Raw genomic sequence first — 6,119 nt, forward strand, 5'->3', positions numbered from 1 at the left:
TAGAAGTCCTTTTCCAACCACATATTCTCCTGCATGATTCCTTACTATTATACCAATTCCGGCAATTAAAGTATGAGTACTGAAAGAAGCATCAATATTGATTTTCAAAACATTCATATGAGGAGAAATCCAGATATTATGTGCCAGAATCACTAACTATAATAGACCTACTAACATTATCGGAGACACTGCTTAAATGATGATAATGCATATAGGAACTAACCCGACAGATGATAGTGTTTAAATTAGGTCTAATGCCATCATAAATGATCCTACATTTATGTTTCCAAATGGTGAATGGAGTTAGTTGAACTGGTAACGTTGATATGAGAGTCTTGATGTTGCCAATTCTAAACCCATGATAGAACTGCAGATTGCTGAGAATTAAAAGAATATTGCTGAGGTAAATTGCCTGAGAAAAAGGACTCTGAAGTAACATATGATCAATATCTTCAACTTGAGTTACATTACAAAGAACATAAAGATGCTCAGCATCAGCCAGATGACAAAAAGATTACTTCTACCATGGATTGCACTATGAAGAACTTTCCACATAAAAAACTGATATTTATGAGGTCTTTTAAGCTTCCAAAACTTGAGCCAAAACTAAGAAGACATTTGAAGAGAAGCATCATTATTGTTACTATCTTGTTCACAAAGCAGTTTATAAGCTGAAGAAGTCGTAAAAATACCAGCAGTAGTATAAGGCCATATCAGAATGTATTATTGGTCTAACTGAATGGGAATGGTAAGAATTGAATCCACCTGATCAGTAGTGAAGAGTTTTAGCAGAAGTGAAACAATCCCATCTGCTGAAGTAGAGTCAATTAATTGCAAAACCCATTAAAAATTACTTAAATTTAAATCATCCCAATTTTGAATTACAGCAGAGATAGAAGAAATCAAGTTAGAAGTCCAAATATTAATAATAGCACCATTACCAACTTGCCATTTTGCATATTTAAGTAAACTAAATATAAATTCTCGCTTTTTAATTTTTCCTGGCGAGGTTTCGTTCCTTGCTCAAGTTTTGTTTCCCTCCACCATTCCTCGCTTTCGATGAGAGAGAAAGAGAACGTGACTATCGCCACGGTTTTGTGTCGCGATCATCCTACCATATTTCTTCATAAGACTTGGCCTAAGAATGACATCCAGGATCGGCTAGGTGTATAATCTAACGGATCTACAAAGTCTTTGGCCACTAGGTAAATTACATGGCCAAGGGATACCGGAGTTGACTTCCTTACGAGTCTACCTATCTTAGAGCCGCCCCTTAAAATATAGCTCGTTTATTCTGGATTATTAGATCCGCCCCTTAAAAAATAGCTCGTTTATTCTGGATGATGACTAATTGGGAATTGGGCACTAGTTTAGGCCAACATCGGTAGGTTTACAAATCAAAGCTTGTGTATCTATATACTACAATCTGCTTTTAAAACTAGTCTTTTTTGGGGACATCCAATAAAAGTGGAATGACACCGAGAACATTTGAATGGCCCCTGCACAAGGACACATACAAAAATAGTCCAAAAGAATTTGGCAATCTTCCATCGTTTTTTTTTAGTCCTCTCAGCACTTTTTTTACCTCGCTTTTTTAGGGGCCACTCAAAAGGATTTAGGGGCCAACAATAAAACAAAAAAGGTCATCCAAAGGGAAAATGTAGTCATCCCTTATCTCGCGTAATTCGTAATGGCAAAATTACCCTTATATATTTGGAGGATATGATAACATTTTCATCCTCGGATTGCAATCGGAAGACAAAAATTTACCCAGACTTCCGATTGTAGTCGGTGCAGTATTAGAATGATTTCTGTTTCATTTTTTCCATTTCTTTTTCATTTTTGAGTTGTTAGAGTTATAGAGAAGAAGATGAAGGAAAAAAGGGAAAACCCATTTTATCACTACAAAAATGGATGGATATGAAGAAGAAGGTGAGAATCATGGCGAAGACGATTTGGGGTATATGTTGAATGATCCAAACTTTTGTGGAGAGGAAAACCTAGACGACCCTTTCATGGAAGAAAATGGAGAATCGCCTGATATTGAAGCTAACGATGCATGTAAAACACAGGTATTGTGTTAAGAAACTCAAATACTCGATTTGTATGCGTTTATGTGCTTTTGTAAACAAGAAAAACCGATTATTGCATGCATTGAATGCCATGAACTACCCAGATTCGGTATATAATTTCTCGAATAAACTTACGAATATAACACACTGAGTACCAAATATGTATATTCGGTAGTTCCAAGATAGTAGTTTACTGCCGAATATGAGAAAAAACCCCAAACTGGTTTTCCAAAAAAATCTACATTCGGTAGTTATGTATAGTTATTTACCTCCGAATGGCCCCAAAAACGAATTCCTCAAAAAATTTCAAAACTCAGTATTTTTATCCTTTACAATCGGTAATAGTTTAACATTATTTGACTGCCGAATATAACAGTGGCCTCAAAATAAAATTTCCGAAAACTTTAAAATCGGATGTTTATCGATTAAAGTTATATCTCGATTATTTATATTCAGATGTTTTACTATATATTTTAGATTCCGATTATATCATTTTTTGCACTCAGTAAACTGTGTACATTCATTTGCATAAATCGGGTGTTTTGGGTAACCGATAGGATTCCGAATATAGTATATTCGGCAGTTTGACTTATTTAATAACCTCCGATTATTGTATAATAATTTGTTGCTTTCATATGCAGGCCGTTGAAGAGTTTGTTGATGATTTCTATTTGAGGCCCGACACTTCCCTATACTATGCAAACGATTTGGTATACTCATTACTACTTTTCTTTTTTTTTTCAAAATTTATATATTAAATGGTTATGCTTATTAGATTTGTTTTGTTTTATGCACGTTTAGACATTTGGAAGTAAGAAGGAGGCAAGGGAATGGCTTATGAACAAGGCAAAAGATAACATGTGCGTGGTAGTTCAAAATAATCATGTTAGTGAGGTCTATGCGGATCCAAAAAGCGAGTGAGATCTTAAGTAAAATAAAGACGGACGACCCCGATAACTTGTCTTCTTTGTCTACAATTAAGTCGGCCCTAGCTACGATCAAAAGGACTGAATGGGATGGTAGAACGGTCATGCAACAATCGGAGTGGTTAGCGGAGTTACACGGCTATACCTTGAGAAGGGAAGAAAAGGATGGTATAGTGGTTCGTATTTTCTTGGCACATCCCGAAATGATCCAATTGGCTCAATGCTTTCATCAAATTTTGTTGATAGATGATACTTATAAGACAAACAAGTATAACATGCCGTTGTTGAACATTGCTTGCCATACTTCGGACAAAAACACGTTTACGATTGCATGGGGTTTAATGGATCATGAGAACAATGTGAGTTTCATTTGGATGTTGGAGACGTTGAGGTCCATTTATAACGGTGATAATTTTCCAAGGGTTATTGTAACAGATAACGATCAACCCTTAATGCATGCAATAGCGGTAGTGTTTCCGGAAGCCCAAAACTTGCAATGTACGTGGCACATTCAATGCAATCTCAAAACCAATTTCCATCATCATTTCCAAGCTAAAAGACCAAAGAAGGGTACCAAGAGGTCATAGGAAGAGGATGAGCGCATTAGTAAATTAACCGTGGAAGAACGTAAGGAAGAGGATAGGTTATTTGAAGAAAAGTGGAAGGAGGATGGAATTATTTGGAAAATGTTCATGAAAGCATGGGACAAAATCGTTTGGTCGATGACCGAGGAAATTTACGAATGTAACTTGAAGAAATTTGAGGATGAATACGGCACGGACTACCCAAAACCGGTTGAGTATTGTAAAAAAAAACAATGGTTAAAGATTAAGGAGAGGTTTGTGTTTGCATGGACATATGAATATCGTAACTTCAAGAACGAGGCGACAAGCATTGCGGAGGGGTCTCATGGTCGAATAAAGAAAATACTAATTGGTAGTCAAAATGGAGTCCTGTCGATCCAAGAAGCAATCCATGAATTCACCAATCGTGATCTCGTAAAGATTAGGAATTGTTCTTCACCTCGCTTCTTAGCCTTGATTTCCTCTTCCTCCTTCTTCGTTGCCACTAACGATGGTTTAATTTTTTTGGGTTGTTTGTTCCTTTTTTGTATTTCTTCTTCCATTGCTGCAATTGATGTAGTTGTTCGCTTGCATCTTCGAAGTATGTTGTCGATTGATGATGGACTTGCCATTGAAAAGGTTTTTCATTCTGATTTTTTACTCAATAATAACTGAGAGGGGTTACCCTCCTTATATAGATTAGAGTTCCAACGGCTCTAATTTCTGAAAATATGGCCGCTGAGGTTTCTGAAAATATGGCCGTTGAGGTTTCGTATCAATGATGCACCACAATCGGTTGCTAACGATACACGTATTCCCTCCGAACAAGATATTCGGTAGCGAACTTAAATTTTTATCTACCGATTAAGTTGGTATTTCTAAAAACGACTATATTATTCGGAGGATATTTTTTTTTTTTGTAAAGTCCCGAATGTACGATGGCCCAAAAATCAGAATTTGGGAAAAACTGATACTTTTCAAATTTTGAACTTGAAATAATCGGAAGTTAACTTAGTTACCCGAACTTCCGAATATGGGTTGTCTAACCTTCTATATTGGCCCTTGGAACCACCTAGAGCCATGGGATGGTTTGTTTTGAACTTGTAATATTCGGAGGATAATTTTTTTTGTAAAGTTCCGAATGTACAATGGCCCAAAAATCAGAATTTGGGAAAAACTGATACTTTTCAAATTTTGAATTTGAAATAATCGGAAGTTAACTTAGTTACCCGAACTTCCGAATATGGTTTGTCTAACCTTCTATATTGGCCCTTGGAACCACCTAGAGCCATGGGATGTTTTGTTTTGAACTTGTAATATTCGGAGGATATTTTTTTTTTTAAAGTTCCGAATGTACGATGGCCCAAAAATCAGAATTTGGGAAAAACTGATACTTTTCAAATTTTGAACTTGAAATAATCGGAAGTTAACTTAGTTACCCGAACTTCCGAATATGGGTTGTCTAACCTTCTATATTGGCCCTTGGAACCACCTAGAGCCATGGGATGGTTTGTTTTGAACTTGTAATATTCGGAGGATAATTTTTTTTGTAAAGTTCCGAATGTACAATGGCCCAAAAATCAGAATTTGGGAAAAACTGATACTTTTCAAATTTTGAATTTGAAATAATCGGAAGTTAACTTAGTTACCCGAACTTCCGAATATGGTTTGTCTAACCTTCTATATTGGCCCTTGGAACCACCTAGAGCCATGGGATGTTTTGTTTTGAACTTGTAATATTCGGAGGATATTTTTTTTTTTAAAGTTCCGAATGTACGATGGCCCAAAAATCAGAATTTGGGAAAAACTGATACTTTTCAAATTTTGAACTTGAAATAATCGGAAGTTAACTTAGTTACCCGAACTTCCGAATATGGGTTGTCTAACCTTCTATATTGGCCCTTGGAACCACCTAGAACCATGGGATGCTTTCTTAACAATATCCTTCTTTACACCATCTTTTCTTTTTGGCTTTTTGGGTACCACTTGGTTGTCCTTCTTCTTCTACTCTTGGCACTGGATCAACTGGTTCAATTTCATGGTGGGGTGTAACTTTTGGAGCAGTTGGTTCTGCACTTTGTTGAGCGGCTTGTTCAAAACTTGGTTGCACCCCTTGTTCACTGCCTTGTTGTTCTACACTTTGTTCAGCACTTGGTTGCACTCCTTGTTGACTGCTTTGTTCTTGTAAGCTTTGTTGAGCACTTGAATTATCTTTGGCACTCCTTTCCCTCCTAGCACTAGCTGTCACTTTCTTCTTCCTTTCTCGACTTTGTCTAAACAACAAAGAAAGGAACAATATTTACAAACTATACAATCGGAAGACAAAGTATGGAAATATAACCCGAATGTACACATTCGGACGTAAAAAGAAACATATTGTTCCTGAATACAAAACAGTCGAAAGCTAACTAAACATATTTACAACCGAATATGCATCAATTGGAGTTCAGAAGCTCTAAATTTTTCATCCTACACAATCGGAAGCAAAAGTACAAAACTATAACCCGAATAAACAAATTCGGAAGTAAGAAGACACATATTTTTCCCGAATGAAAAAC

At 36.3% G+C, this 6,119-nt stretch overlaps 1 pseudogene; it reads left to right on the plus strand.

Moving 5' to 3' along the window:
* The first annotated feature begins 1,441 nt into the window (after positions 1-1,441).
* LOC113284758 lies at positions 1,442-1,538 on the plus strand (annotated as a pseudogene).
* The last annotated feature ends 4,581 nt before the right edge of the window (positions 1,539-6,119 follow it).

Source organism: Papaver somniferum, chromosome 5 (assembly GCF_003573695.1).
Source record: "Papaver somniferum cultivar HN1 chromosome 5, ASM357369v1, whole genome shotgun sequence".
Lineage (NCBI taxonomy): Eukaryota > Viridiplantae > Streptophyta > Magnoliopsida > Ranunculales > Papaveraceae > Papaver > Papaver somniferum.